This window comes from Theropithecus gelada, chromosome 12 (assembly GCF_003255815.1).
Source record: "Theropithecus gelada isolate Dixy chromosome 12, Tgel_1.0, whole genome shotgun sequence".
In the NCBI taxonomy this organism is placed as follows: Eukaryota; Metazoa; Chordata; class Mammalia; order Primates; family Cercopithecidae; genus Theropithecus; species Theropithecus gelada.
Window position 1 is genome coordinate 854888 of NC_037680.1, and position 10346 is coordinate 865233.

Below are 10346 nucleotides of genomic sequence, written 5' to 3' on the forward strand. Positions count from 1 at the left end.
ACTCATGTTCAGAGACCCTGTCGTGGGGCCTTTACTTTACACCCCCTTCAGGAAGCAGAGTTAGCGGCCGGCTCTTCCTTGGTCACCAGTCATCTCTCCTGGAAACGTTGATCCTCCTCCAGAGCCTCTGCAGGCCTAGCTGGTATTGCTCACAACCCTTTTGTGCCCTCAGGAGACTTATAACTTGCAAGTACATACAGCGAAAAAAAAAACCCCAAAAACAACAACAACAACAACAACAACACAACAAAACCATAGTGACAGGCCCAGGAAAGCAGGTTAGAGGCAGGGAGCAAGAGAGTTCACATTCTGCTGTGACCGTAGGTGTTATTATTACTCCCTCTACGTTGGTGAGGCTCAGGGAGAGGAGGTGAACTGCCTGAAGCTACACCACCAGTAAGGACAAAGTCACAATTTGAACTCAATTCCTCTGCCTCCCTTACTGAGAGATACGAACTCAGAAATGCTCTGGACAGTCAGCCAAGCAATATCTTCACAGTTTATATTTTACTCCGACTCTCACCTCAAGAAGCCAAATGAAGATCATCCCCTAGGGGGCGCTGCAGAGAAAATTCTCAAAGAGCTCAAGGGAAATGACAAGCCACTTCTACCCGCCGAACCCAAAAGGAATTCAGGAGTCAGAGCTTGACGCATTTTCAGGAAATAGCCATGGATTTCACAGTGAACTGAACTGACACTTAGCAATACGAATCTGCCGCAAAAACATCTCAAAACCGAGTACGTGGATACCAGGCACAATGGGTGGCCGAGTTCTTTTGCTGGACCCTCGATTTAGGCCAGTTTCCTCCTCTTCTAAATGTAGATTGATCAATTCAAAAGACACTGGTTGGAAAACTGCTATTGCTAAGCTCTGGGATAAGCACAGAACCCATCGCATAGGGTAGCAGCCAAGATTAACTGAAAAATAGGCTATATAACCATGGAATACTACTCAGCCATAAAAAGGAAGAAAATAATAGCATTAGCAGCAGCCTGGATGGAGGTGGAGACCATTATTCTAAGTGAAGTAACCAGGAATGAAAAACCGAAGATCATATGTTCTCACTTGTAAGTGGGAGCTAAGCTATGAGGATGTAATTCATAGGAATGCTATAATGGACTTGGGGACTGGGGAAAGGGAGTGTGGGAGGGGGTGAGGGATAGAATACTACACACTGAATACAGTGCACACTGCTCAGGCGATGGGTGCACCAAAATCTCAGAAATTGCCGCTAAATAACTCACCCATGTTGACTGGGTGTGGTGGCTCACACCTGTAATCCCAGCACTTTGGGAGGCCAAGGTGGGTGAATCATTTGAGGTCAGGAATTTGAGACCAGCCTGGCCAACATGGTGAAACTCTGTCTCTACTAAAAATATAAAAATTAGCTGGGCGATAATAGCGCATGCCTGTAATCCCAGCTACTCGAGAGGCTGAAGCAGGAGAATCGCTTGAGCCTGGGAGGCAGAGGTTGTGGGGATCTGAGATCATGCCACTGCACTCCAGTCTGGGCAACAGAGTGAGACCTAAGATTATGGGGGGGAAAAAAAAACAAAAGAGAAAAGAACTTCATTTCCTTTGCAGGGACATGGATGAAGCTGGAAACCATCATTCTCAGCAAACTAACACAAGAATAGAAAACCAAACACCGCATATTCTCACTCATAAATGGGAGTTGAACAATGAGAACACATGGACACAGGGAGGGGAACATCACACACTGGGGCCTGTCAGGAGGTGGGGGGCTGGGCGGGGGATAGCATTAGGAGAAATACCTAATGTAGATGACAGGTTGATGGGTGCAGCAAACCACCATGGCATGTGTGTACCTATGTAACAAACCTGCACGTTCTGCACATGTATCCCAGAGCTTAAAGTATAATTAAAAAAAAAAACAACTTATCTATGTAACCAAAAACCACCTGTTCCAAAACTATTGCAATATATATAGTTAAAATAAAAAAGATCTACTATTTGATGGCAAAACAGGGTGATTATAGTCAATAATAATTTATTGCACATTTTTATGTTTTTTTCTTTTTATTTTTACCGTACCTTTTCTATGTACACTTAAAAGTAACTAAAAGAGGCCGGGCGCGGTGGCTCACGCCTGTAATCCCAATATTTTGGGAGGCCAAGGAAGGCGGATCACGAGGGCAGGAGATGGAGACCATCCTGGCTAACACAGTGAAACACCGTCTCTACTAAAAATACAAAAAATTAGGTGGGCGTGGTGGTGGGCGCCTGTAGTCCCAGCTACTTGGGAGGCTGAGGCAGGAGAATGGCGTGAACCCGGGAGGCAGAGCTTGAGTGAGCTGAGATTGTACCACTGCACTCCAGCCTGGGTGACAGAGCGAGACTCTGTCTCAAAAAAAAAAAAAAAAAAAAAAAGTAACTAAAAGAGTACAAGTGGAATGTTTGTAACACAAAGAAATGATAAATGCTTGAGGTGATAGATACCCCATTTACCCTGATGTAATTATTACACATTGTATGCCCACATCAAAACATCTCATGTGTCGCATAAATTTATACATCTACTATGTAACCATAAAAATTAAAAATATTTTAATCAGAAAAAATAAATCTATAATAAAATTTTTACAAATCAGGAAAAAACAAAACAAAACAGGCTATGTAGTTCCTTCACACCAGGTTGGACATGAAGTCAAAATCATTAATGTTGGCTGTTAGAACTATAACTATTGGTATTACAACTGTTAATATTATTATTATTGTTATTATTATTGAGACAGAGTCTTGCTCTGTCGCCTGACTGGAGTGCAGTGGCACAATCTCTGCTCACTGCAGCCTCTGCCTCCCGGGTTCAAGTGATTTTCCTGTCTCAGCCTTCGGAGTAGCTGGGATTATAGGTGTGTGCTACCACATCGGGCTCATTTAAAAAAATATTTTTGGTAGAGACGGGTTTTCACCATATTGGCCAGGCTGGTTTCGAACTCCTGACCTGAAGCAATCCACCTGCCTTGGCCTCCCAAAGTGCTGGGATTACAATATGAGCCACTGCGCCCAGCCAATATTATTATTATTTATTATTACTATTTTTTGAGACAGTCTTGCTCTGTCATCTAGGCTGGAGTGCAGTGGTGCAATCTCAGCTCACTGCAACCTCCGCTTCCTGGGTTTAAGCAATTCTGGTGCCTCAGCCTCCCAAGTAGCTGAGATTACAGATGTGTGCCAACCACACCTGGCTAATTTTTATATTTTTTGGTATTATTATTATTTTTTTTTAGTAGAGATGGGGTTTCACCATGTTGGTCAGGCTGGTCTCAAACTCCTGATTTCGGGTGATCTGCCCACGTCTGCCTCCCAAAGTGCTGGGATTACAGGTGTGAGCCACCATGCCTGGTCATAACTCTTAGTATTACACCTCTACCCTCACTCTACACTTGTCTTCTCCCTGTACCAAGTAGACCTTCCCATCTTCCTACATCTTCTCCTACCTGGGAGGATTCAGGGCCACATGTAAGAAAGGGGGCAGATTAAAGGGGTTGTGCTTATTGCAGCACAGTTCATAATTCGCAAGGTACAGAACCATCTTAAGTGCCTTGAGCAATGAGTGGATAAAGAAAATGTGGTATACATACACCATGGACTACTACTCAGCCATAAAAAGGAAAGAAATAATGTCTTTTGAAGCAACTTGGATGGAGTTGGAGACCATTATTCTAAGTGAAGTAAGTCAGGAATGGAAAACCAAATACCATATGTTCTTACTTACAAGTGAGAGCTAAGCTATGAGGACACAGAGACATACAGAGTGATATAATGAACCCTGGAAACTCAGAAGGGGGAGGAAGGGCGGGGAGTCTAGGATAAAAAACTACATATTGGATACAATGAACACTACTTGGGTGGTGCGTGCACTAAAATCTCAGAATTCACCATTATACAATTCATTCATGTAACCAAATATAACTTGTAACCCCAAAGCTACTGAAACTTTATAAAATTAATTATAATTTTAAAAGAAACAGCTCTCTTTCTGCCTCCACTGCTGCCATGGCACCCGCGAAAAAGCTTGTGGTGAAGGGGGGCCAAAAGAAGAAGCAGGTTCTGAAGTTCACTCTTGATTGCACCCACCCCATGGAAGATGGAATCATGGACGCTGCCAATTTCGAGCAGTTTTTGCAAGAGAGCATCAAAGTGAATTGAAAAGCTGGGAAACTTGGTGGAGGGGTGGTGACCATTGAAAGCAGCAAGAGCAAGATCACCGTGACATCTCAGGTGCCTTTTTCCAAAAGTTATTGGAAATATCACACCAAAAAATTTTGAAGAATAATCTACGTGATTGGTTTGCATAGCTGCTAACAGCAAAGAGAGTTATGAATTACGTTACTTCCAAATTAACGAGGACGGGGAAGAGGAAGAAGACAAGGATTAAATTCCATTTATCTGTAATGTTTTGTACGAGTTCTTGAATAAAACTTGCAAACCAAAAAAAAAAAAAAAAGAAACAAAAACTTCCGTTTTCTTTTTTTGAGACGGGTCTCACTCTGTCACCCAGGCTGGCATGCAGCGGTGTAATCATAGTTTACTGCAGCCTCAACTTCCCGAGCTCCTGCCATCCTTCCACCTCAGCCTCCTGAGTAGCTGAGACTACAGGTGTGTGCCACCACGCCTGGCTAATTTTAAAATTTTTTTATAGAGACAGGGTATTGCTATGTTGTCCAGGCTGGTCTTGAACTCCTGAACTCAAGCCATCCTCCCACCTCAGCCTCCTAAAGTGCTAGGATTACAGGAGTGAGCCACTGCATCTAACCTCAAAAAACTTAAATCTCAACCCGTTGAGTCGCCCCCTCCTTTTCCTTCCCCTAACAGAGACATCCACATTCACACTTCACTGGCTCACTTTCTCTGGCTGTAACTTCTGTGCCTTGGATTAGTAGCCCCTGTCCATCTGTGTAGAGAGTAGGCTAGCCTTGCCCAGCACTCACTGACAGCTCTCCTGGCGTGGGTCTTCCTGGTATCTCTGGAAATCCTCTCTTGTGCCACAGGGAGAAGAGAAGGAGGCTTTGTACAGCTCAGGCCCTCCCAGTCACTGAGGCTCTTTTAACTGGGCTGTCCTCTCACCCCGTGTCTCTCCCCAGAGAGATGACTAGCCCCTAATTCCTGTTTCCTTTGGCCCTTTGCCTTTGGGTGTGGGTTGGGAGAGCAAGCCCCTGTCAGACTCTCCACCACTTGTGCCCTGGCCCAGCCAGGCCGGGAGGACCTATGCACATCCTAGAGCATCGCCTGTGGAGGCAGCACAGGTGCCTGGAGCAAATCCCCAAATCCGTAACTAGTCTCTGTGCGCCCTGGGGCACCTCCTAACTTCTCCAAGCCTCACATTCTCCATGCTTCCATGGCCCTGGCACGTCTCGTCACAATCTGCGTGGATCATGAGGCCTCGCCAGGGTCACGGAAGCATTAAGTGAAAGAGAAACGTCTGCACATTAGGGCCCTTCATTCATGCAGGTGGTTATGAGCGTTCTCCCCCAGCTTCACAGGGCTTGCCCCTCTGCGCCCCCCATATCCCATTTGTTCCTTTCTCACCTCTATGCTTCTCCAGATTCTCTATTTAGTGCCTTTCCTGGGACTTGAGAGTCAAGAGGCCTAATCATGCTGAGGACCATGAGCTTTGGAATCAGATCTATCCGGCTTCCAAACTGGGATGTGCCACCCTCTACCGTTGAATCAAATACATTTAATAGATCTTATTTTTTAAAATGGGGATAAGGATATCTACTTGATAGGTTTACTGACGCAAGGATTAAATAGCATAATGCATATACAGCCTTAGCACAATACCAGGTTCAGAGAAGTTTAGCAAATAATAGAACAATAATAAATAATAAGAGGTATTATTAGATCCAACTGGCTACCCCCTTGCTTTGCGGCCTGGCATATGGTTGGCATATTTCTCTAGTTCCTGCCACTGATGCCAGTCTCCCCTATCTTTAATTTCACTGGCCACTTTAGAGAACACTGGAAGGAGGAGATTTGTTAGCTGGGTCCATACTATCATTTTGCCCAGGAGTTTCCCTTTACATGTTTGGGCTGGTTTCTGTTGGAAATAAATTGATTTCCAAACACTTATCTTAATTTTTTTTCTTTTTTTTTTTCTTTTTTGAGACAAAGCCTCACTCTGTCGCCCAGGCTGGAGTGCAGTGGCACGATCTTGGCTCACTGAAACCTCCGCCTTCGGGGTTCAAGTAATTCTCCTGCCTTGGCCTCCCTAGTAGCTGGGATTAGAGGTGTGTGCTACCATGCCTGGCTAATTTTTGTATTTTTAGTGGACACAGGGTTTCGCCATGTTGGCCAGGCTGATCTTGAACTCCTGACCTCAAGTGATCCACCCGCCTCTGCCTCCCAAAGTGCTGGGATTACAGGCGTGAGCCACCGCGGCCGGCCTAACACTTGTTGATAGTGGCATCTTTTTTATTTTTTAGTTTAATTTTTAATTTTTAAATGATTTATTTATTTTTTAGAACAGTGTCTCACTCTGTCACCCAGGCTGGGGTGCAGTGGTATGATCATAGCTCACTGCAGCCTCAAACTCCTAGGCTTAAGCCATCTTCCTGCTTCAGCCTGCCCAGTAACAGGCGTGTGCAATGCCCAGCTAATGTTTTTTTTTAAAATTTTTAGTAGAGATGGGGGTCATGCTATGTTGCCAAGGCTGGTTTTGAACTCCTCAGCTCAAGTGATCCTCCCACTTTGGCCTCCCAAAGTGCTGGGCTTATAGGCGTGAACCACCATGCCTGACCAATAATGGCATCTTTACCTCATTCCTGATTTAATAAAGAATACATTTCTCCTTTTTCTTGCATGTACATAGGAACTATTTAAGACAAAAGTAGTTGGCCCGGCATGGTGGCTCATTCCTACAATCCCAGCACTTTGGGAAGCTGAGGCAGGAGGATCACTTGAGCCCAGGTGTTCGAGCTGTTTAATTTCATCAAACATGGTTTCAGTATTTATTGAAATTATAAGTCTATTTTGTATTTTTGTTTCCTTGACCTTGTGACAGACATGATGTATAGAGATTTTCCCAGAACTCCCTTTGGAAATGAGCAGCTAGCAAACTACTTTATGTTCAAAGTAGTGGCAAAAGGATGGATCATGCAATAAAGAGAATTAAGACATTTAGATATACATTTAGGGAAAAATTTAACTTTGAGTCCTTCCTTGCAACCACATAAAAATTCTAGATGGATTAGACATTAGACCTTGAGAAAAACCTTAAAACTATTTGAAGAAAACATAGAAAAATATCTTTACAGTCTTGATTCAAGGAATCATAAGAAAGTTGTAAACTCCATAAGCCATAAAGGAAAATATTGAGAGATTTGGCTACCTAATATTTAAAACTTCTCAACAATGAAAGACCACCAAGAAACTTAAAGATAATGGAAGGCTGGAGGAAGACATTGCCAACATATATAACAGGCATTGCATTAATAATCAGAGTATACAAAGGAAAGGGAAGAAAATAGAAAAAAGTAATTGAAGAGGCAAATAAAGCTTAACCTCACTCATCATAAATAGCATGTAAATAAAAATAACAAGGTAACATTTTCCATCATCAAGCTGTCAAAATTTTAAATGATAAATATCCAGTGTTGGAGAATGTAAGTGACCGCTAGATTTACACTTCAGGTAGCTCCAATCCAGAAGTATTTTATGTAAATGGTGCCCCCTGCAGCCTAATTCCTACCTAGACTAAACAAGTACTGGTGTGCACCTTGGAACAGTGCTTGAAGACCCCTGTCCCTCCTGTGGGTTTAGTGACAATTTGGGGAACAGTTTTTGGCCTATCTGGCAAAATGTAAAAGGCCCTTTGATGCAATGATTCCTCTTCCAGCCTTTCAGAAGCACATGAATATGTACTATGCACATAAAAATATATGCAAAGGTATGTTTATTAAAGCTTACTTTATATTGGAGAGAAAAAGGAAGCAATCTACATGTCCGTGAATAGGGGACTGTTTGGATGAATAATGCTGCTTGCATCCAGCCATCGAATATTTTGTAACTCTTAAAAGGAATGAAGTGGATTTATCTGTACTCACATAGACTGATCTCCAAGATTTTTTTTTTTAGACGGAGTCTTGCTCTGTTGCCCAGGCTGGAGTTCAGTGGTGCAATCTTGGTTCACTGCCACCTCCGCCTCCTGGGTTCAACGGATTCTCCTGCCTCAGCCTCCAGAGTAGCTGGGACTATAGGTGCCCAACACCATGCCCTGCTAATTTTTTGTATTTTTAGCAGAGACGGAGTTTCACCATGTTGAACAGGCTGATATGAAACTACTAACCTCAGGTGATTCACCCACCTTGGCCTACCAAAGTGCTGGGACTACAGGCTTGAGCCACTGCACCCAGCCAAGATTTAATGTTATGACTGAGGTAAACATGAATGGAAGCAAATTTTCAAAATATCTATGATTTGATCTCATGTGTATACATTTGTGTCTGAATGTACATTAGATAGATGGGGAGTGCATAGATGTGGAACAGGCAGAACCTTCCAAGCCAAGGGGACTGGACCTGAATCGTTGGACAGAGGGAATTCGTAACAGAAAACACTTTCATGTTTTACTCTGTATACTTAATTACTTTATGCTCTACCACAACAAGAATGCATTGTGTATATATATATTTTTTCCTTAATCTTAAATTCAAAACATAAGGTAGCCCACTGGCTCTGAGCTACAAGAATCCTTATGGGTTTGGCAGTTCTTTGACAACTTCCCACCTGGCTAAACTATCAAGGAATGTCCTACCACCCGCACGAGAAATTCTTGGCATTCCTGAAATAAATTCTTCTGAGCCAGCCCATGTGGGCATCATAATCTCCTTGAAGGCTTTAAAAAGATTTAGATCTGAGTCTGTCTCAGATTCTTGGGCTCAGAACCAGAATTTCTTCATCCGAGGCTATTAGCTTGCTCTGGAGGAGGGAGTGAGAACTGGATCACTGGTTAGCGTGGTGACTGTTTTGGACAATTGCACAGCCACAGCCAGGAACACAGAAGGCAGAGAGGCAGCCCTGATGTGCAAGGGCTCCAGTGAACCCCAATGGGGACCCCTGATGGACAAAGGCATTCTGCTAGGCTTGGTGCATTCCTCTTACAGCCAGGCAAGGCCCTCAGGGCTCTGAAGCAGAGAAGTTAGAGCTGCGACTTTTTTTGCTTGGTGTTTTCACAAAAACTTAATTTCTTGTTGCACTTGTTGGATGGGCGTGTCCCCTAGGGGAAGTTTCCACTACTATGCTCTAAACTTTGGACTGCTTGTACCATCTTACTTGTCCCCTCATTAATAATGAATTAAATAAAACCTTTAGTATATGCTAATTTCATATATTTACGAGAGTCACGATTTTACCTTTTTTTTTTTTTTTGAAAAGTACCTTTTCACATTGCTGTCACTCCCTTACCGGAGCAGTGAGTTTCTGAGTCTCCCTCTTAGGGCCAGACACTGTTCCGTGTAATTAGAATTAATTTCTTGTTCTTGGTAGACAGAGAAACGCTTCCACACTCCCAGGAGACGGGGGTTCAGATCTTGTGCCACGGCTGAGAATGATGCCGAGGAAGACACTTCTCTCCGAGTCTCAGTCTGCCTGCCTGTGAAACGGGCTCATAACAAACCCCTGACCCCAGCCTCAATCGCCTTGAGCCCGTGACCTCGCCCAACCCCTCCCCTTCCTCCCGGGCCCCCCGGAGGCGCGGGGACTCCGGGGCGGCCCCTTACTCTGGAGGCGCCCGGGTGGCACGTTGGTGCCTCAGCTCCCGGGGGTTTGTGGCCTCCGCGCTGCCCACGGGGTGCCCAGGGGCCTCTAGAGGAGGCGGGTTCTTTGGAGCCAGAAAGCCCAGAGCCGCCCAGGAATTCTGGCTCGGACTGAGGGCGTTTCCTCCCGGGCCGGCAGGGCGGGATCCGGGGGCTGCATGCAGAGGCAGCGGGACGCTCGGCCGGGTCGGCACCTTGCGGCTCCTGCTCTGCGCACTGGACAGGCTGGCCCTGCTCCGCGCCGCGGGCGCTTTGGCCAGTGAGTGGAGCGCGGGGCGCGGCAGGGGACACGGAGCCGGGGAGATCCGCAGATGGCGAGGAAGGAATGAGTAAGAGAGAGGGACAGAGAGAGAGAGAGAGCTGGACACAGCAGCGAGATGGAGAGAGAGGCAGATGCAGGGCGGGAGGGATGGAGAGAAAGATGGTGAGAGGAAACAGACTCAGAAAAAGGCAGAGAAGTAGAGCAACGGAGAGGTAAAGGAGAGAGGGAAGAATAAACAGTGAAAAGGAAAAAAGGAGAGGCCGAGACAGAAAGAGGCTTTCCCTGAACAGATATGAACTAAGAT

General features: G+C 44.9%; 1 pseudogene; it reads left to right on the plus strand.

Annotated features, from left to right (window-relative positions):
- Nucleotides 1-4021: 4021 nt before the first annotated feature.
- LOC112636679 lies at nucleotides 4022-4403 on the plus strand (annotated as a pseudogene).
- The last annotated feature ends 5943 nt before the right edge of the window (nucleotides 4404-10346 follow it).